This window comes from Anser brachyrhynchus (genome assembly GCF_964034855.1).
Source record: "Anser brachyrhynchus genome assembly, chromosome: 2".
In the NCBI taxonomy this organism is placed as follows: domain Eukaryota; kingdom Metazoa; phylum Chordata; class Aves; order Anseriformes; family Anatidae; genus Anser; species Anser brachyrhynchus.
Window position 1 is genome coordinate 149,855,359 of NC_137695.1, and position 22,242 is coordinate 149,877,600.

Below are 22,242 nucleotides of genomic sequence, written 5' to 3' on the forward strand. Positions count from 1 at the left end.
ATGTTTCAGTGAGCCAGTGGCTTCCAGGTAAGGCTTTTAAGTTGGAAAAACGGACCAAGAACTGCAGACAACAGAGTGATGCTGTTCAGCATCTGCCATGCAGGAAAAGAAAACAGGACACCTTTATTCCTACAACTAAAAGCCTTTCTGAGCAGCACTTGGCAAAGTCTTGAAGGTTGCTGCTCAAAACCAGCTTAAAAAAAAAATCATTTCCTGAAGTATTTCAAAAAAAAGCTTCAATTCAGACATATTTCAGAGAAGACTGGATCTACAAATGTAGAGTCAAGGTCAAAGTCACCTCGATTTTTTTTTTAGGAGTAATGGAATTTAATAAAAGTGAAAAGCTGTGGCAGACCATTGTCATGTACCGCAGCTCTGTCATTGTCACTGCAAGGAAAAGACTGCTTGCAGTGTTTTGCAGGCTTCTGCAGAGTGCTCTTTTGGGTATGCCACTTGGAAAACCTATTTATAGAAGCCTGATATGAACTTGTCACGTTAGCTAGGAGTCCACGTAGACCAGATGATCCTGAGAAGAAAATCTATGAGGTAGTTTTTCTCTTTTGAAGAGACACTAGCATTTGTTCACAGGTGAGACTAGCAGGATCTGAAATTGCATTTGCATTGATTTTAACGGAGGAAGAAGCAGCTTGAGGCAGCACAGAAGGCAAAAGGAATATCCCTAGCACACTGCCTGCCCTGGCAACCACCAGTTTTAGGAAGTCCTGAGAACAGCCCCTGACCACGTTCCCGTCAGTACACTGAAGGATGTGCACAAAAGCTCTTATGACTTCTTCTGGTCTAGCTCATTCCTCTGCTCAGCAGCATTTCTGCCTGCCCCAGCTGTTCTCCCAGCAGGGCACACAGGGCAAAGCCCAGCCCCATGGGAGTTAACGCGAGGGCTGCCATTACACAAGCAGGGCCAGCACTGCACCCGTGCACACAGAGTTCACTGCACAGGCTCTTCTCAGCCCCTCGGGCACATTAAATATGGTCACAGACCAGCCCTGCTATCATCTTTGGGCAATTTGGGTTCAGTCAGCCTTCAAGGCACGCAGAGAAGCTCATGTGTTGCCCTCCGCTTTTAAAAAGGGCTTATCACACATGCAAGAGGCTGGAAATGCTTTGGGGAGCTTTACATCAAGTTATTGCAGGATGTAGCGATCTGAATTTGGAGAAATTAGTGAGCCTGTCACCAATTCACCGACTTCCAAGATACAAGATGCATCCCTGAACTGTGACATCGTATTGGAGAGCAGGAACGGTCCATGCAGAAGGGCTCCTCTGTTACTAAATCTGGAGATTTCTTTCAGGAAATCCCTCTCTCCTTGCAGGTGCTTGTTGCTAGTTTTTCTGAATGCAAAGGTCCACTGCCAGGTTTTAATGCCACAAAAATACAGCATCATTAGAAACAGATTTGCTTAGAAGAGCAAATACCACACTTGTGTTTTCCAAGGACTATTATTTACATTTATTTTTTGGAATACAAATAATTTCCATATTGAAAACTAGAGGGTCTAGTCAACATCTGTATTCCCAACAAAGCTGTGGCCGATATTATTGTCCATACCTTTTCCCCGTTACTTTTCTAACGTACAGCCAATCTCATTTCTGAAGTCACCCTGTGAACAGCTACGTACATCTGACAGCCTTACCCTGAGCAGACCCAACTGCGTTATGCCAAACGCTACACCCACTAACGGCTTCAGGGAGGCAGGCAACGTGAGTCATCAACCTCAAACTCTCTCCAAAAAACCGTGTGTGCTAATAAAAAGGCCTCTTTATAATGAAAAGGGGATTCCTGAAGCTGCTGAAGAACACGAGGCCAAGCCCGTGTGCCGTTTCGTTCTCATTTTGCTGGCAGCAGCCGGACCCGAGGCACAGGCTGGGCTGGGTCTGAGGAAAAGAGGCAGGGATGCTCGGCTCGCTGCACCCAGAAGATGCTCACTGTGTGCTCCAGATGGCCAGAAGATGAAGGCTCAGTTCAAACCTTTTAGACAGCCAGACCCATTGATCTCAGTACCTTCATGAATCCGACTCTAAATGAACATTTAATGTCAGCGCGACGTGTGAAGAAGGCAGTAATTCAAAATCCCTGTGTTCTTCTGAAGTACAGCTCTTTATTTCGTCTGGGCGAAGCTATGAACTGCAATGTAATCTGATTAGACTGCAGCAACATTCAATGAGGGGAAGGGATAATACACTTACAGCAAATGGGCTGGAACACCAAGCGCAATTCCACCGTGCGCTCACATCACGCGCGCTGTGCTGCTGAACCTGCAGCCTCCACCGAGAACGCGAGGAGCCGACGTCTTTCTTCCCTTTGAGTTGAGCTGTCAGCCCGGCAAACACCTCTGGCTCCAGAAGTCAAAAGCTCCTTCGCTCAGGTCTCCCAACCACCTGTGCTGCCGACGGCAGCCCAGCCAGGATTTATTTCAGATACGGCCAAATGGCTGCTGCCTCCGAAACACAAAATGAAGCGCGACCGGGACAAGCAGGTGCAAAAAGCAGAAGAAAAAAGAAGTATTTTTAAATCCAAGTCAGCAGATCTAACTGAAACCCCACAGCAAGCAGATCTGCAGAACAAGGCAGTGCTATTTTTACACCGCTGTCACTTCTTCCAGCAGAGCACGACTTGGTGAACGGAGGGGAGGATCACGGAAGGACGCAGGGAGGCCAAAATCGTGTAACGCTTCCTTAAGAAATTATCAGTTCAAGAAGATTTAGAGAAAGGCTGTAAAGTCTCACCTAGAGATGCAGAGATACGGTGACACCAACCTGTCAGAAGGCCCAGGGCACATGGAAAGCAAGCACAGTGCCTTACCGTCCCCGTCAGGGATGGATGCCCTCCTGACGGGGCAGGCTCCTGCCCTCGCCCAGTGCTAGCCATATCTACATTAACTGGTATGTAAGGGGGCTTCAAAAGGCAGCAAAACCTTCTGGTGCTTTCTCCAGGTGGCTGCCCTGTGTGTTCCAAAGGCCATTTAAAAATTGTCTCCTATACGGACTGAAATATTCCTGACTCAACTTCATCCCCCATGATTTATTCACGAATGCATTTATCCAAACTCATTTCGACACAGCCTGGTGGAAGACTGGAGACTACACAGTCTTTCCAGACTCACCCTTCAAAAACTGAGGAGACAAATCAGCAGAAACACGGAGAACCTGCCCATCGCTTTCACTGAATGGCGGATGATGAAAAGAAACGAGTCCAAGACCCTGGTGTTTGCAATCACCCAGCTTCCCCCCAACCTCGTTTTGCCCGGTGCTGTATCTAAAGACAGTTGTTGTGCTGTTCATCATGTCAATTCCCAAACAGTTAGTTTTGTCCTCGCTGATATGCCCTTTTATTTTTTGGCAGCATCCTGCTTATTTCCAACTTCAGCTTCATCAACCTTACGCTGATATAATGAGTTTTCACAAAAACAAGGGAGAGTATCACCGCATGGGTCTGACACCAGCTGGCTGCTTAAGCCCACAGTATGAAGGAATTTGATACACAACACTGAACTTGCTTTAAAAGAAGAACAAAAGGGGGGGTGGAAATACTCCACCTGTTACAGAAAGTGAAATGAGGACGGTCATCTCCAAACAGAGAGGCCAGAACTCGGCCATTTTGGCCATACACTCGATAAATGCACACTCAGAAAGACAGAGCAAAGTCTAAATTTTGGGTTTAGAAAAGGTATTGACATTTTCTCCTTTACTTGCAGTGATGCAAGCTCCACATACCAACCAGGCTGCACGCAGCTCGGGTCAGACAGCTAACAAACACAGCACCATGCTCCCTGGATCTTTGGCTGCTTCACATGCACAGATTCCTGTGCTCTGCAGGCAAACTCCTGCTTATCCCACAAATCCTTCCAAACAATCCGAGCTGTCACGCTGAACCTGGAGCGTGCCTGCTTAAACCACGGAGAGTACAGCAGGAGAAAAGCTCCGAGAGTTCTTTGATTCACTAAAAGAAACAAGCGCATCTCGTAGAAAAGATCAAATGAAGCTGCAAAGTTGTTCAGCACCACAAGCATGGCATTCGGGCGTGCAGCAAGTCACTCAGCACTGCTGACTGGCATGCAAACGCCAGGCACGTGCTTCTCTCTTTCTGTAAGGACAGAGCAACTGGATTTCTTCTTCTGAAGAGGCCCCACTGGACTATGGTGAACTGGCCTCTGACTGCTGGGACGGCAGATGCACATAATTTTGCCGTACGTTCCTGCTACAATGCACGCACATGCAATGCGCACCAGGTCTGTAACACATGTGCAAGGAGGGCAAGGTTTAAAATATCACCCAACCTCCCTCGGTAAGAACAACTGCAAGGAGCTTCAGGAAATCTAGGTTTGAGACAAGGGAAAAGACTAGAAATCAAGAGACAGAAGGAAAACAAAGACAAATTAAGAACAAGCCTTTGCAAATCCTGAAATTTAAGCCTTGAAAGGGGAGCAGAAGCTGTCCTGCGCCCACAAAAGTTGCTTTGCAGCGCTGCTTGTCAATCTCTTTAGCCTTTGCCTCGCTGCAGCACAAAGCACCTTTTGTGCCTCCCCCCATGCCGCAGCCGCTAGGAGAGGAGCAGGAGGGGATTCCGCCGGAGAAAAGCCCGTGGGTCCGAGCTGCTCCCTTTCAAATACTGGTGCAAAGTGTTTGGTTAGCTGTCCTTTCCTGAAGCACCTCTTAAAAACAAAAAAAAAACAAAAAACCAACACAGAAACATAAACCAGCTCAGGCTGGGAAGGAGCTCGGGAGGCCGCGTGGTCTGCTCAAGATGGGGCCAGCTTCGAGGAGGTTCCTGGGGAGCTCGTCCAGTCTGTCCCTGAGCACCACTATGGGACGAGATACCTGGGCTCCTCTTACAGTTGCTGCCTGGTGCCACTGTCAAAACTGTTTTCCTTACCTAAAGTCCAGAGTTCACTGTTGCAGCAGTTCAAAACCACATTTTTCCAAGCGCCTGATGGGAGGCTGCACTCCCCTGACACTGCCTGATCCACGTAACACCATAAGTTCATGTGGAAAGCGTTTATTTGTCTCATCAAAGTAAAAGCTTTGATGCCAAAGGAATTCAAACATGCACCTTCAGCACATAAACCAGCACTGTCACACTCCAATTTGGAAAAAATGACATGATGGTATTTTCAAAATGGCACAAACCCAATTAAAGGTCACTTGCAAAAAGCAGCCAGCTCAAGCATGAACGTTTTCAAATGCACCTATGCACACTTACTTTCTCCGTATTTCTTACAGTTTCTCAAAAAATGAATTCACGGTGCTTTAAGGTTAAGCTGATTTGAGCCTGAGAGCACAGAACCACGCAGCTGGTCATTTGACATTTCTGGTAATGCAGGAAATCCATCTAAACCTCACAGCTCCTCGCACGCTCGGATGCTCCCTTGTTCTTCCAAGCAGACCTCATCAACCCTCACCTACAGCACACGGTTGGCCGTGATCTATTGCTATTAATTTGTCTATTAGAGACAAAAGGAACTGCCAAAGCTGGATGGAGGATTTCTGACCTGGGCTTTAAGCACCGTAATGCGCAGGACGAGCATATAAATTAAAGTTTAGAGGAAGGTGCTCAGAAAGGGTCACCTCCTACTCAGAATTTATTAACTACTGCCCCCGGAGACCACCTTGATTTAGCACCGTGTAACCTATATTCCCACATTTCGTTCCCACATTTCAGTGGTGGTGTTACACAAAAGGTTTCTCTTCCCTCCATCACTTCACCCACCTCTTCTCCTGACGATGGTCAGCACGAGGGACGGTTTGCTCACAAATTGCAAACACACACACACAAATCTGCCCGTGGTTAGTTTGAGACATCCCATGTCTGTGACACTTTGCTGGACACGCTGGGGGAGAAAAGCCTTGCGACACCCAACAGAAAGTCAGCTCGCCATGTGTTCTCTAGAGCCCACTGTAATAAACAGGCCTTGTGAAAAATTCAAGCTAGAGAGATTACGAGATTTTCCTTCGCTAACTGCTGTGAGAGTGCCCAGGGTTTGGAAGCTTTGAGACCTGGGCTCTGGTCCCAAATCCCCAAGCATAAGCTTGACTCAGATCCATCTGCTGCTCACCACCGTGCTCAGCCCTGGCCCAGGCTGAAAGGCAGAAATCTTGGAAGGCAGCGAGAAATACGGTCTAGAGAAAAAGGGGAAAATACGGTCTAGAGAAAAGAGAAAGGCTCTGAAATGAGAGAGGCAGTTACTGAGCTGCCTGCCTTACCCTGGCAGGTGGCGATGCGTTAAGGCAGAGCTTCCTGAGCCGTGTTTTTCAAGGCGATGGCGTGGAGCCTCCAGCTACGGCCGTACAGCCGCTCCCTGCCATCAGATGCAATACAGAGCAAAGCAGATCCTCGCTATGCACCCACCAGCAGGTCACCTGCACTTAAATTCTTCAACACCTCTCCACATACCTGTATTTAAAGCCTGCAGCGAGAATTTATGGGTTTTGTTTAAGGGGAGCTCCTTGAAAGAGGGAAAGTTCCTCACATCATTTTGCCCCCGAGTGAAGCGCAGGCGGCTCTTGAGGAGGGGTTGAACGATGAGATCCTGCTCTTGCTCCTCAGAGCCTGTCCTTTTCCTGGCCATCCTAGAGTCAGTGTAGGCCAAAACCTCTGCAAATTCAAAATTGCAATTCAAAAGAAAAATGCACACGTGTTTTTCACATCATTTCCAGGCCAGGCACAACCTGTATCCCAGAGACTCGCTCTGTACCAGCCACCAGCGGAACACTTGGCCTAGTAACTAACTTTGGTACCGCAGCAGGTCAGAGGTGAAAATGAGCCTTAATAACATGATACAAGCAAGATTTTCCATCTTTTTTTATTTAATGTGCTCATTTTTAATATGGTCAGCTTCTGAAGTTATGCTCCGGTGAGCGTGACGTATCATCAGTCTTAACAGACCTCCAATGCAACAGCAGCCTCTGATTTATTTCCTCCCGCCCCACACCCTCTTCGGAGCCCATTTCTATTTCAAGCATCAGTACCCAACGCTTTCAACATCTGCAGGTTGCCAAGCCAGTTGATCTGTGGAAAAATGGATGCGAACTGCTTGCCAACAGAGCCAGGCACACACCGTGCCGACACCGGGGCCGGTCGCGCCTCCTCCACCCACAGAAGAGTAAGGCGAGGCCAGCTGCTAACTAAAGCTGGCAGGCTCGAAGGGCGGAAAAGCCCCAGTCACAGCACGGTACGTGCAAGTCCAGATATACACAGACACAAAAAGGAGGATTCAAAAACCCTCCAAACCAAAACCCTGTAACGACGTTGCCGCTATCAGCTTTCCACGCAGCCCTGAGACAAACTGCGAGCAGCCGATGAAGCCTGCGCTGTGCAAAGGGCACGAGACACGGGGTTAAGAGGCCCAGAAACCGCAGGTGATGAGATGTGTCGCTCCACGGTGCTAAAGCCACGCTTTCCCCAGGCTCCCGAGGAGCATTTCAGCTGCCGGAGCGCCTGCCCGTGACGTAAGCTCCCCAGAACTGCAATGCAGCACTCGCGCGGGCGCCGATTATCTCGGAATTTGTCTTCGGAGGCACCAGCGCTGTCACTCATCCCGAGCGAACTCAAGGGCATGCCTTCAGCGAAAAAATAATTGCCGCGTTTAATCTGTCCAGCTGCAACCCGTTTCAGATACAGCCGCTCGCAAACAGGCTCTAGCCTAGATTTTGTTAACAGTTTGTTTAAAGTAGGGAGAATAAATGAGTCAATTAAAAAGACAGCCCCCAAAGATCTGGGTTTTGGTACGAGAGGAAGGGCGGTGTAATTGGGTCTTGATGTAAGCAGTATTTCTAGAGTTAAGAAGGGAAAAAGAAAAAAAAAAAACTGCCCAAAGAAAGTATTTAGTCTTGTTAATCTGGCCGCTTCCAAAAGAATCAAAAGGCTGTGAAAGGCACGGCTCGCAGGACAGACTACAATAAAGCAAGAACAAGGCACCTCGGTTGGCAGCACACGATAAAACAGCGATACACGTGGGATATATTCCATGCCGCGCAATATTTTACTATCCAGATGTGGCAAAACACTGCAGCAGCGGAGATGGGAAGCGCTAAAAATCCTTCAGAGACTGACGAATTGTGCAACGTTAATGTAAACGGAGCCATGCTCAAGCAGTGCCCGTGTACCTGCTAACAACGCTTTGTGCCAGATCTGCTACAATGTAGGGGAGCCGGGGGAAAATGTAGGTATGAAATAATGAAGAAACATACTGAGCTGCAGAGGCATGGCAAGTTACCTGCTAGGAAAACAAAATGAAACCTATTTTACAGTGCTTAAGAAGGTGACTGAAGCCACAAAATAGGTACAAATCAGCATCAGCAACTACCTATCCAGCGTCTCCCCCCTTCCCCTAACTGCAGGCAGCTCCTGCAAGTAAAGTCAGCAGCTACGACGGGCAGGAGGAGAGCGAGGATCCCCAGGGACGTTTTTCCTACCGAGAACCGAACGTGAGAAGATTTCTGCTTTCAACTTAATGTGCACGCAGCAGGTGGTGCAGCACGGCTTCCTTTGAAGTTCGACTGCCTTTCGCAAAGGGGAGAAAAAGTTAGTATGAAAAAGGCATGAGCTTGCAGAAAGGTGAAGGGATCTTGTTTTGCAGAAGCTGTTTTTCCATAGGGCACTACCTTCCTCCAGCCTGTCCCTGCAGGCAGCAGCCTCCAGGGAGTCCTGCTGACAGGTGAGCACCTACCTTCCTCGCCGCCCTGCCCTGCACCGATGCTCTCCCAACCAGGCAGAGGCCAAAAATTGAAGTGCTGTGTGATTTGCCTGTTTTAAAGTAATTAAATTTAAAGTAAAAGGTCAATCGGAAATCCAGGCAAGCCACCTGGCCCTCCTGGGTGAGGTGCCTGCTTTCTGCGGGCAGCAGTGCGCAAGTGGGTGACGTGCCCAGGATCACAGGCAGCTTCCTTCGGCTCTCGGGACCAGGCGACGTGGTGTGTTTGCAGCACGTGTGACAGTGCAGACCCAGGCAAACAACCGTGGGTCTCTGGATCTGCAGCAGGATACCCTATTCCTTTACGGGTTTTGTCTCCTTCTGTCACTACGTGGCATCCACGTCTCCCGGAGGCAGTTCTGTTGCCTTGGAAAAAGTCCCTGAAGCATCCAAGGATCCATCCTAGTAACACGAAGAACCACCAGACATGAGAACACCCCACCACAAAGATGGATATAAGGAGGGAAATCAACACGGGGCAGCTCCCAGCAGCCCGCGGGATGCCAGACCACAGCTCTCCCCCTGTAATCACAAAACAGCCGCCTCTAACCTGCACCTCTCCTCCGAAGAAAGCTCTGCTCAGATTTACGTGCCTGTTGGCCAGCAAGGTAGGAGATCAGCAGCTGTAAGGAAACGCTCTGTTCCTGCGCTGTGCTCCCTCATGTCATCATCACCGACCCCTTCCAAGGGTAAGGAAATGGTCAAGCTCGAAACACGCCAGCAGTTCTATCAGTTTAATGCAGCCAACACTTCCAAAAGGAAAAGCTTTTGGAAGGCTTAAGTCACACACGCAGTCTTCAAGCCGGTCTCTAAAATAGGCCACCTCATTTACAGCAGGATACGTTTCCTGCCATAAAACATCCATATGTGGAAAATATTACAAACTTCCTGCAAAATCTATATTTAAATCGGAGTGATAATTTACTGCTGATAGCAAGTTTAAGCGAGCTGGAGGTTTGGATGCTTCAGCATTGTTTTCTGCTGTTTTACCTTCAAGTTCTCCTCCGCAACCACCAGAAGCCTCCTCTCGGAGAGCCACCAAGACAGACCCCACCTGTCCCAGTGACTCGGAGCGGTGAATCTCACGGGATATAAACGGTGTGAATCATCAAGAAGAGCTATTTAAAGCAGAGTCCAGCATTCGATAAGCAAAGAGCATCGTCTCTGTCAGCCTGGACGGCCCTTCTACAGCAGGGAGCACGGGAGGACCCGCCGGGCAAAGAGCCAAGTCGTCTCTCTATGAAACCTTCTTGCCAATCGCCTCCGTGACCGCAGGGGCAGGAAGGACGGTCCCGTCCAAGTGACACGGTTTCCCTGCTTAACTTCATGGACAAGTTAACTCTAGAAAAAAAAACCAACAGTCTGCTCTCTTCTCACTTCCCAAGAGCAGAACCCTGTTTCCCAGAAGATGCTCTTGGCCCAGTGAACGATAAGGACTGGGACAAACTGGACTTGAGCTCCAGTTTCACTCCTGGAACTCCCCAAACACCTGTGATTCAGATTTTATTCTCCGCAGAAGGCCAACGTCAAACTGTTGGTGTTTTCGAGGACGTTTGTGCAAAGCCCAGGTAACATTTTCCAGCACGGTCTCTCTCATAAATGAATGCATCAAGCTGCACAGCGTGAGTTTGAAGGATGTGTGTGCTGTGCCTCACCTTCAGAATATGGATGTTCAAAGAGCATCTTGCCCAATTTCCCCTACTACCTTCAGACATAACACCCAGAGGGAGGAAAAAAAAGGCAACACTATTACAATTTCTATGACGGTGACCTTTAAATGTTTAACTAGCAATCTATTCTTTGCAGTCAAGATAAAGCAGCAGGTGATTAGCTTCACTATGAGTCACTATGCCCCTGTAGTGCAATAATTCAATTAGACACTTTAACAGCCTTCAGTTTTGTTCAGGATCTGCTTACTAGGCCCACAGTCCCCTAGCTGCAATTTTGTTTTGCCTCGCAAGCTAAGCGGGGTCAGTCCAGGTCAGCACCGGATCGAAGGAGAGGTCTCATGGCAAATCCCAGATGCTCCAAGGAATGGGGCTGGTGTTTCCAGAAGAGGCACCGTGAACAAGAGCTCTGGGAGAAGATCCAGAGCTTTTGCCTGGATGCAACTTGCGTATTTTCAGTGAGCTGAGCCCCTGACCTCAAGACGCACACCTACCCTGAGAAGTTGTGGATGTCTGCCCAGAGAAGCTGTGGGTGCCCCGTCCCTGGAGGTGCTCAAGGCCAGGCTGGATGGGGCTTTGGGCAGCCTGGGCTGGTGGGAGGTGTCCATGCCCGCGGCAGGGGGTCGGAACTGGGTGGTCTTTAAGGTCCCTTCCAACCCAGTCCATTTTAAGATCCTGTATTTCACTTTCTCCAGCTACCCTCCAGCTACACCAGCCACAGCGTTCTTCCATTTCTATTGCAGCTGCTGCATACACTCTTAAAGCTTTGTCTCACATCTTCAGGAACAGATTCAGTGTGGCGGTGCATGAACAGCTGCCTACCTTCATCTTCTGCCCAACCACCCCTCCGCTGGCTTTACAGTGCCAGGATGGAGTTGGAACAGCTGATTAAAGCTGCCTGTGTAGTAAGCAATGCACAACCTCACCATCATTCCACCACACACAGGTTTTAGAAGTTATTCAGGAAATTATCTGCAAGTGTGACCCGCTTTTTTGAGACTCAGGGCTCTTCCCCCACCTCCAGAGTAATTCCTTCTTCCCCCCAACAGCTTGATAAGCAATTCTTGAAAAGGAAAAGCGTACTTTCCTCCTCCCCATAGCTGAGTCAGCAATGGCAACAGCAAACTCCCAGAGTATATATACACGCTGATGACCTCTGGACCGCTAAAATTCTTTCACTTTCCTTCGGCACGTGAGTTCTCCACACTCAAGCGCAGGCACCGGGCACTCGAGTTGCACCCGAGTTCAGAGGAAGCACCCCCCGATTTCTGCTCCCAGCACAGAGGGTTACCAAACACGAAGATAAATCAACAGGAAGGGCAAACGCTGTTCTTTGCTCCAACCCAACACCAGAAATGCTTACCGAGACTCAAACCATGCACCATAGTACCTCCTGTTCTCAGCCCATGCCTCTGAGCATGCAGATTAAGCTTACAAATTTATTTTTGTACATTTTAGCTTTAAACTTCCCTCTGGTCACACTCTACTGCCCATTTTCTAAGGCTTAGGAATCTGTTACTGGCTTCGAGCTAACTGATAAGTGTTTTAGCCCAGACACCATCTGCTCATGGCTTTACATCCTAGAGATCCTAAGCTCAACCTCCACTGCCCGGATCCATCCATCCAGGTTGTATACTCGTAACAATTAAGAAAAGAAAAAAAAAAAGGACAAGATTTTACAGAAAGCAATGAGAAATTTTTGTTCTATAGCAGATAGGTGGATCAAAACCTTGTATTAAATATCCTTCCACTTCTTAAACCAACTATTCTGCATTATGGAAGGGGTCACTTTTATCTGATAACTATCCTGGTTGTGTTTTTAAGGCCATGTTTAGTAAGAGATGTTTTTTTTATCCAGGATTAGACTAACCAAGAGTCTTATCAACGAATCAGTCAGAGTTTTTCAAGGAAAACGTTGGTATTGTAAGCTCCAGCACATATGCACATGGCTTCATAAGCACAAACACATTCAGCCCAGTAAAACCTGCATTTTCATTAGGTGTTGCATTGCTATTCATGTGAGTGCTGAAGTGGGGTTACTGCACCTAACATTGCTGGGACACGGGGAAATCCTAATGTGAGCTTGGCAATGCTGTAGAGCAAAAAGGCTTCAGTACTGGAACAACTGCTGCAGTAAGGTTTATGTCAAAGACATCTGTAAGAAAGAAGATGTTTAGTTTTATAGGGGTTAAAAAAAAACAAAGCTGTGGATGCTCTTGGCATTGCAATATAAAGTGAATCAAGACGAAAGAAATTCATCTTACGTAGCAAGAAGATAAGCTGGCAAAAATTAAAAGCAGGTAACGAGTGAAGTTATGTATCAACCTCAGGACTAGAAAGCAAGAAAGATACAATCTATGTGGCTTCCACTTTAGTCTAAAATCTCATATTTCTTTGTACGAAAGCCTTAAGCTGAGCCTTTTATCTGCCATTGTAATCTTGTACTTCGGTACACACAATAACAGCGAAGGCCCAGCCTGTAAGCACCTCGGTTTCCTTCTGCTCTAACTCTTCCAAAATCACTTTCAGTGCTCAAACCCCTCAGCACTCCCACCAGAGGAGCCTGGCGAGTCACAAGAAGCCACCCCGACGCCCAAACGCGTGTGACCCGTGGAGCCGGGAAGCGCACGGCCTACCCACGAGACTTCCCAACAGGCACAGACCGATTTGGGGCCAGCGGGTTAAATTAACACCTTCAAACCTGAACCGGGGACTTCTGCCCAGACGGAAACCCCACAGCTGCCTCAAGTAGAGGTTTAGGGGGAATGTCAGGCTAAAGCATGTGTTTAGCAGCTGGGATAGCAGGGCTGCGAACCTTTCCTTTTTTGAAGCAATGCAGGCCCCACAGCGCACCCCGCTTCACGGGACACGGACACATTCGCGGCATGGCAGCCACAGCTCTGAACGCGGCAGCAAGCTCCTGCCCCTGGTAGGCAGGAGGCTAAAACCCACTGTCATCAGGAGAAAAGGCACAGGTCGTGCTCCTGTGAGCGCTGCACGCGGGTCCTGCCCTTCCAGGAGCGTGACTGACTGATGCTTGGTCAATTAGTTCTCTACTAACACGCACCCAGGGACCTGGTAACGAGAACATTTCTTTTTCTTCCTGATTTGATAGAAAAGACATCGGGGCATGTTTTAATCTGCAAGGCAGACTGATAAAACCAGCTGCCCAACAGACAGCCTCTTTCACGAAGGCTTAATTCTCCTCGGAGAGCTCGGGAGCGGCTTTACTGCCTGCCGGATAAGTCGTGTTTACAGCAGATCCTCCGAGCTGCTCAGCCTCCTGGATGAATTTAGAAATCAGACCAGAGGGTAGATTTGCAGAGCAGTAATTAGCACGGAGACGGAGGAGCAACGGAGAAGAATAATTTGGTCTGTGTCGACATAAGGTCAGGGGCCGGGGGGATGTCCAAATTCCTGGGCAGCTCGTGGGGAGAGAGGCAGGGAAGGATGAAACAAAGAAAAAGCTCTGAAAACCCAGCAACTCCCCCAGACCAGCCTGAGCAGCCTTAATCAGCTTTGCAAGACATCCTCCTTCTCGTTGCAGGGCTTTTCTCTCTTTTTTTAAATACAAAAAGACAGGTAGTGGGCACCCCTGACAGGCAGCACTGCTGGGTTGCCACAGTTGCTGCACGAGTGCACGATGTGTTGGCAGGCCGAGTATTTCCCCACTCCTGCCTTTCTGCTCATGAGTCAGCAAGTGCCTACCTCAAGGAACACGCCACCAGCCTGATCGGGCTCATCACCATGCAACTGAGCTGCATCCCATAGCAGAGCAGATGGAAGAGATCCCATCCTACCAGCTGGGTTCAACCCCATCGCACTCTAAACTCCTTCACGAAGAAGCCAACGTGGGTAATTCCAGCTCAGCATCACTGTTTCCATCTCAGGAGGATTGTGTCAGCACCAAAACAATGTCACTCCATCCTCCAAAATGCAGAAATCATTTGATGGAGACATGGATTTTGTTTAAGCGGACTTGCTTACAAACAAAACTCATGTCAAGGCAAGGCCAGGAACCATCAGGTACTGCAGCTCCTTCTGGGTCCTCCAGATCCACGGCACCAAAACTAGTATGTCCCTCTCATGTGCAAAAAGGATAGGGACTTTGTCAAATGAGGTTCTGCAGGGCTGGTTTATTTGTGCTTCTCTCCTCCCCCAGGAACTTCTTTTTCTTCATCTTTTTCTTCATCTTCTTTTTTCAGGTCAGTGAGAGCGTATTATTGGCATTTAGGTTACAATCATAGAATCACAGAATCATTAAGGTTGGAAGAGACCTCCAAGACCATCTGGTCCAACCATCCCCCTACCACCAATGTCACCCACTAAACCATGTCCCCAAGCACCACGTCCAGCCTTTCCTTGAACACCCCCAGGGACGGTGACTCCACCACCTCCCTGGGCAACCCGTCCCAATGCCTGACTGCTCTTTCTGAGAAGAAATGTCTCCTCATTTCCAACCTGAACCTCCCCTGGCACAACTTGAGGCCATTCCCTCTGGTCCTATCACTGGTTACCTGTGAGAAGAGGCCGACCCCCAGCTCCCCACAGCTTCCTTTCAGGTAGTTGACAGAAAGCAGTACTGGTAGCGTCCATATCAATACATACTTTAACTATTTTGAATACGTTCCTATTCGAGGAATTAAGTGTGTGAATTCAAGTCCCAAAGTACACACAATAACTGCATACTGAAGAGTGTAAAACCTAGTAAAAAGCTTCATTTACCTAATATAACTAGACAGTTCAAGTACTCATCTTCCTTAGACCTGACTGTAGAACAAAACACACGCAGATCCCTGTGAAGGGCTAAGTAGGAAGCTATGGACAGATGCCTAAAGGTGGACAGGCCTTCTTGTCATGAGTATTTACTGACTTTCTGAAAACAGCAAACGTGCATTAATCCAGGAAGCTCACAGTGGTTCAAGAAGAGTCGTGCAAGGTACCAAAAGAAGTAAAACTCCAACTTGGGAGCATCTCCCTACCACTCCCGTTGAACGGAGGCTCAGCAATTCCCAAAAAAAAAGGCAGAGCTAAGAATAAATCCCTGCAGCCAGAGCAAGTACGTGAACTAAGTACAAGGTGGATGGAAGAAGATTTATTAGGTGTCGCACCAACAGCACCATGAATCATAACCGTGCCCGATTTGCTATCCACAGCTGCCTTCGAGCAGATGACAACAGTTCGCTCAGTGCTAAAACGTACCGTGCAGGGTTCATCTATGAAGTGTTACTTCCAGCCCTTCTCAGTTCAGGTGTGTTCATCCAAAAATTGGCTACACTGGTGGAAAAAGAGGGAGAAGTCCCACAGTGTCTCCGAGCTGGTGAGCACATGGGGTCAGCAAGCAATTGGCCAGGCCTGGGCTGCAAAGTATGGCTAAGGACCCTGCAGACACAGTTCATCTCCTAAATCACCGATTTCCTGATAGATCAATGGCTACACAGACCAGGTTTTAACGTGTGCAAAGCAAAAGACAGATACCAAAGCCGCAACTGCCCTTCCCATCCAAATACACCTTGTATTTCCTGGTCCTGGATCTCAGCCATGGGAACACATCTGGTCTCACTAGGGAAAAAACGAGGAGGAAACATTATTTTGAAGTCTCTAGGTTCTTTCCATGATGAAAAGGGTCCTTCCACAGCTGGTTCAGACAAACTACAGCAGGTGAGGAGCATCCTGGCTAATGCCCAGAGATCTGTCACATTCACCGCATGGTCCCAGGTACGTTTGCCTCTGCTCTCTTACTTCACAACAGGTCCTCCTTGGCACACCAACCCCATTCAACATTTGTTTCCAAAGGACAAAGGACAGCAGTGCTCCCATCCAGCTGCAGCACGGCTGTGCCTTCACTTTTCTCTGCCACTGAGGTAGAAGATGCCCAAGGCAACTGGCTCACACGGGTGTTAAGGGGAAAAAAGTCATCCCCTCCAGCATGCAAAGGCTCTTGAAGAGACCTTTTCAGCTGGAAGCCTCCAGATGCTGACCAGGGAGACAGGGCAGAGAGCAAGAGGCTGTAAGGTGCTGAGGGGGCTTGGCAATAGCTCCGCACAGCCCAAGACTACGAGCACTAACCGCTGCGAGAGGCTGTGCTGTGCATCCAGGATTATTGATTACCCTCTCCTAATCCCATGATTGAATGCCCAGGGCAAAAAAAGAAAAAAAAAAAAAAAGAAAAAAGAAAAGATTCCTATTATATATAGATAGATAGCTATTTAAAATCATTAACAGAGATTTATATCTCTGAGCTAGTCTTCCATTCTCTGGGGAAACCAGACAGCTGCATAGTAAAAGACTGAAAGCCGCAATAAAATGAAGAAATGAGCTTCAATAAATCATTAAGCTAAAGCTCATAATGTTTATCTGTAATGTCATGTCCCCACAATCTACAAAAGCAGATGTGTAACTTTTTGTTTTTCTTTTATCAACTATTAAACTGTCATGTAGCTATTATGGAAGATTAAAACTTCTTTTTAAAAGCACTGAGCATCAGGGGTCGCAGTTTCTTTTAAAGAAAGGGGTGCTTGCACGACAGTCCGTATCACACAAGAGGAACTGGAGATCAAATATATTGAAACAAACCCCTTGAAGAATCTGTTCATCTTCTGCCTATGTTCTGGCAGCTATACGCACCAAGAACTTCATTAACAAGGCAGCTCGGTGGGATCAGTTGCATAGAAACAGAGAACAGAATCACCTAGGTTGGAAGAGACCTTCAGGATCACCACTTCCAACCATCAACCTGACCCACTGAGTCCCACCACCAGGCCATGTCCCTTAGTGCCACAAACACGTCTCTTAAATACCTCCAGGGATGGGGACTCCACCACTTCCCGGGGCAGCACGTTCCAACGCTAGACAACCCTCTCCATAAAGAAATTCTTGCTAATGTCCAACCTAAACCTCCCCTGCTGCAAACTGAGACTGTTCCCTCACATCCTGTCACCTGCAACCTGAACAAAGAGACCAACACCTTCCTCGCTGCAGCCTCCTTTCAGGTAGTTTTAGAGAGCTCTGCTCCATCTTCCATCATTTTTAATTCCCCCAGTACATCCCAGCCCTACATTTCCAAGTGCGACACATACACAACTGGGCACAGGCAGCACCAGAGCCGGTCGAAGGTCTCCCAGCAATGCAGGCAAAGTCCTGTGGGACCACGGGTCCCGTGCTGGACCAGAGGTAAGGGGCCAGCAGAGGTCAGGCAGAAAGTTTTTTTCAGCAGAAAATTACTGGGGAGACACAAAGGGCATGAGCGAGGGTGGAGAAGGGAAAGGACGGCCCCAGAGATGTCCCATCAGGGCAGGCACCGCCGGGATGAGCCGATGCTGGGTGTTGATACCTGCACACCCTGACCTCAGCACCAGGAGGCCTGGGCAGGAGGCTTTTGCTCGCAGGTGATGGAGCAAGGAGGGAAATGCAGCTGGAGAAGACGCTTCCCAAAGACCTGTGTTGAAAGCTCAGAACTCTTCCTCCTCCTCCATGAAGACCACTGACATTTTCCAGCCTTGCGCTGCGATGCACAACAGACACAGACCCTCCACCTCTCCCTTCAGAGCCCCGGAGAGCTGGAGAAGTCAGACAGCCTTACGGGTGTTTCAGGGATCCAGGGATTATTTTTTTTTTGAGCTGTGTTTCCTTTTTTAGAAGAAGAACAGAGCAGGAAATCTCTCTGCTCCCTCAGGCTTGACATCCAAAAATTAGCATTTGTTTGTTTTACAGAACAGGACTAGCTCTATTCAATTTAGACCCAATCTGTTAATCTACAAAGGAAAGTAAATAAATACTGAAATTATGACTAAGGGGGATTTCAAGAGGCGTACACCTCACTGTGGTTTGGTTTTTTAGGTACTAATAATGGAGACTGGCATTATTCTGCTGTATTTCCTGCTGGCACAAACGCAAGATTCAGAGCCGCTGTGCTTCTTTTGTCTGCAGCTGATGCTGTAAAGTGTAACTACACGTTCGATTCAGCCTGGGAGGGCTGCTCTTTGTAAGCTAATTTGAAGCATGATTTCCAAACCCCTGACCAGATGAATCTGCTAGCAAATCTCTCTACTGCTCCTGCAAGCCCTCGAATTGCTGCTAGGTTCAAGTCCTCCAAGCGCACCAAATTAACCAACTCCAGCCCGCATGACTAAGGTTCACAGAAGTTCAACCCCAGCTGATAGAACAGACAGAATTGGTGTGTTTGCCTTTAAAAATTAAAAAAAAAAAAATGAATAATAGGGTCAGAAAACACGCTGCACAATATTTAACAAGAAAAAGATGGGAACATAACAGGCTTTGCAACCTAAAACTGCTGCTGAAGGCAACAAACATGACATGATCATTCTGACAGCTGTGACAAATTAGGTTTCATTTGCCTGAGAGCCAGCCATGTTCATTTAACTGCAATTACTGGCACATCATGATCCCCACTCCAGAGAATGCACCCAGTCAGCCAGCGAAACAAAGCATCTTGTACAGATTACCGTGTTTCAATTGTTCTTCTGTAACAACACCAAGCCTTCAACACCAACCGTTCGCTAATACACCCCAACAGCTTCTTCAGGTGTTTACCGTGGTCCCTCAGCTCTTTTTCAACCAGCGGAGCAGCAAAATCTGGATAAGATGCTTCAGACCCCGCACCCAGCTCCTCGTGTGCCTGGCTGCAGAATAAAGTGCTCCCAGGAGAATGTGCTTTTTAAAGATGTTTACTCTGTCTGGACTAATCCAGAAGATTTGAAAATGGTTGGTTTCATCTAGACAGAAATATTATTTTAACACTAAACACACAAATTAACCTCTTTTAGCGCTTGTCTATGCCTGAGTTCAGTAACATACCTGGACTTTCTATAATCTTATTTAGAGCCAAATCCTGCACATATACCTGCCATTTTGTACGAATCCTTTCCTTAAAGCCCTTACAGCTCAGCCCCACCAAAGAAGAGAGGCTCAGTGAATTATACCCACACCTTTAAACATGTTTAGTTGGTGAGCTGACTCAAAGAATAAAATCTCCAGGATCTGACCATCAGCTTCTTTGAAATGGTCTTTATGATGTGAATTTTTGGGTAGACCTGTGTGGAGCCAGCGGTTGGACTCGACGACCCTTATGGGTCCCTTCCACCTCAGGATACTCTATGATCCTATGATTCTATGAAATTTCCTAGATAACACCCCCACCTTGTATCTGATCCATTTAGTTATGTCAAAAACTACCAGTCACTGTTCAAGACAAACTTTATTTTAAAGCCATTCCAGAGCGGGACTTTACAAGCCTGTGCACTCTGCAGGCAGGCATGCCGGAGCCCTCGGACGTACGCACGCTGCTCAGGCACCAGCTGCCGTTCAGCCTGCGGCCGCAGCGACAGGTGTTTTCTGTTTTTCTTCTCAAGAGAAAGTCCCAGTCGCTATCTTCAGTGGAATGCAAAAAAACAGAGCGGCATTTAGGGCCCGCCGGGAGCCGCATTCCTTTCCGAGCAAGTGGGAAAGCCGCCTTCCGCTGCACTGCGATAACCCGAGGTGTATTCTCAGGGAGTAACTGCATCTGTGTATATGTGCCTAAAAATTTCGGTGACACCACCAGTGGCAAGGCAGTTTTTCACTCCTCGCAAGGACCAGTTGGTGTACCAACAGATGCAGAGAGTGGTACATACGTACCGTGTACCCGCAACGTCAGCTCACTCACAGGACGCTGCTGGCTGCGGCCGAAGGCTCTTCTCTGGCCGTAGCTAAGGCTTACTCAACACTTCTATGCAGGGGAAATCTTCAAAATTAACTTTCAATTACTTTTTTCCCCTTTTTAAACTCCGCGGTAAGCCAAAACAGCTCGAAGATCTGAGACTAAGATATGTGAGAGAACAATGAAAATAGTGGGATTAAGAAAAACAAGTGGTGAAGATGAGGGAAAAACACACAGATGGATTTTTCGTCAAAAATCTACAGAATAATCCGTGACTAAAGCAAACATCCATGAGAAATGTCACCGGAATCTTCTGAAGAATACTTCGCAGTCAGGCATCACGCAACTGAACCTATTTCAAAATGCAGCCGAGTTTGTTTCTGATCTTCAAAGGCTTATATAAATGTGTAAACCGTTACTCGCTGCGTGCAGTCCTGCATATTTACAGCGAATTAAGCCAAACGGCGGCTCAAATAACTGAAGGATTCCAGCTTGAGTAATTCCTACCCAGAGTCCTTTCCATCCTGTTGCACGCTGTGGATTTTCAGACCGCAGCTCCCTCGTGGTGGGGACGCACTGCAGCACCTGACGTGCTCTGAATAGGAAAGCCATGCAAGCAATAAAGCAGCCTACCTAAAATCCAGTCATGTTGCCCGTGTTTACAATGTACAAGTTGTGTTTACCCTGATAAAACACAGCTTTTGAAAAGGTTATTTCCCTCCCACTCAGCCAACGGGAAAGGTTAACTGCGTTGACACGAAGGCGGGAGCTGCAGAGAGCGCAGCCCCGGGCTCCTCGGCACCCAAGGACCTGCCAGAGCAGCGCAGCAAGAGCCCAGAAAACCATCCTCTGGTCGCACTGACCTGCCCCAAACTCCTCTGCCACAGCCTGCTTTAGTAGAGACTTCATTTTAAAGCAAGGCTCCGAGGCAGAGGTTTATAAAGCAGTCCTCAGAGCAGTGAATTCAGAGGTAAACCCCCCCTTACCTTGCCATTTACTGCAGTCACTAAAAACGACGGCGACAGCAAGTTCCCCTTTCTGCCTGCTTTCACATTAATCCTACTGACACAGCTAAACCACAGACATTGACTTATTCAGCCCTGAGTGCCTGCTGTGCTGCTCAGAGTGGGACCCAGGTAGTCTTTACCCTCACTCCTTGCTTTTTTTATTCATTTTTTTTTTACAGACTCAGTGCTGTACCGCCGAACACGACAGCACTTGCCAGCCGAACTGCTGCCCATGAGGCGCACCCGCGAAGTTCGGAGCAACCATTTCGTACACGGGCAGGCAAGATGCTCGAAATGTAAGAGGTCATTTCAGCAAACTCCGGGGATGCAGGAACCGAGGTGCCTTTGACAGTTGCCTGGCAACGCCCCGTTACCTTCTATTCATTTATATTTATATTATTTTTGCTACGCTTACGCTCATTCACAGGTCTCAGCCAGGGTTCGCCCCGAAGCGCGGGTGGAATTTGCTGTCGCTCGGCTGTTTGCTCTCGGGAAACGACGGAGTCCTGGCGAAAAGAGCTCAGGAGTTGGGAGCTTTCCGAAAACTGCTGCTGGGATGGGTTCTGGGGCCCCTCCGGGCTCAGCTTTGTGCCACTATCTGCGTTTTGGCAGTCTGTTTCTCACCAAGTGCCTCTCCTGGTTGCTACCTTTTGCCTGCCTCCAGCTGAATGCGCAGCTCATTTCACGAGGAGATGGGTTGCGAGGACTCTGCTAGCTAAAAATACCAGTTAATGGGATGCTACTGTGATATTAAAAGCATTTTTTTTAGGCTTTGAAAGCATTCAAGCTTATTCCCCTGTCAATAAAAACAAGGCAAACTTAAAATTCAAAAGGGTCCTAATTTGCCATTAGGTTTTCCAAATTAAAGAAAAAAAGCGTTCAATTATTTATTTCTGGAGAGGGAAATACCACCCCCATACCACTTCCCCGGTTTAAAGAAAAAGAAAACATAATCAGTGTCCACACAAAAAACCCCTAAAGCCCTCTGGGCATGTTTTGAAGAAGCTATTTAGAGTAGGGAACAGGGGCATTCTCTCTCCTTGTATTTGTAATGAGGCTCCACCATCCCCAGGAGCTGAAGCAGAATGAAAATGGGTCACATATCTAATTAGCACTATTGAAGCGTGAAGCCCAAACATCCCTGAAATCTAATAGATTTTTTTTTTTTTAATAACTCCGGCTTCATTAGAATATCCTGCGGT

The 22,242-nt window shown here is 47.9% G+C and overlaps 1 protein-coding gene across 25 annotated transcripts in view; it reads right to left on the reverse strand.

The window, feature by feature from the left end:
- MTSS1 (MTSS I-BAR domain containing 1) overlaps nt 1-22,242 on the reverse strand; it is a 125,309-nt gene that overhangs the window by 40,810 nt on the left and 62,257 nt on the right. The gene's annotated exons all lie outside the window — the stretch shown is intronic.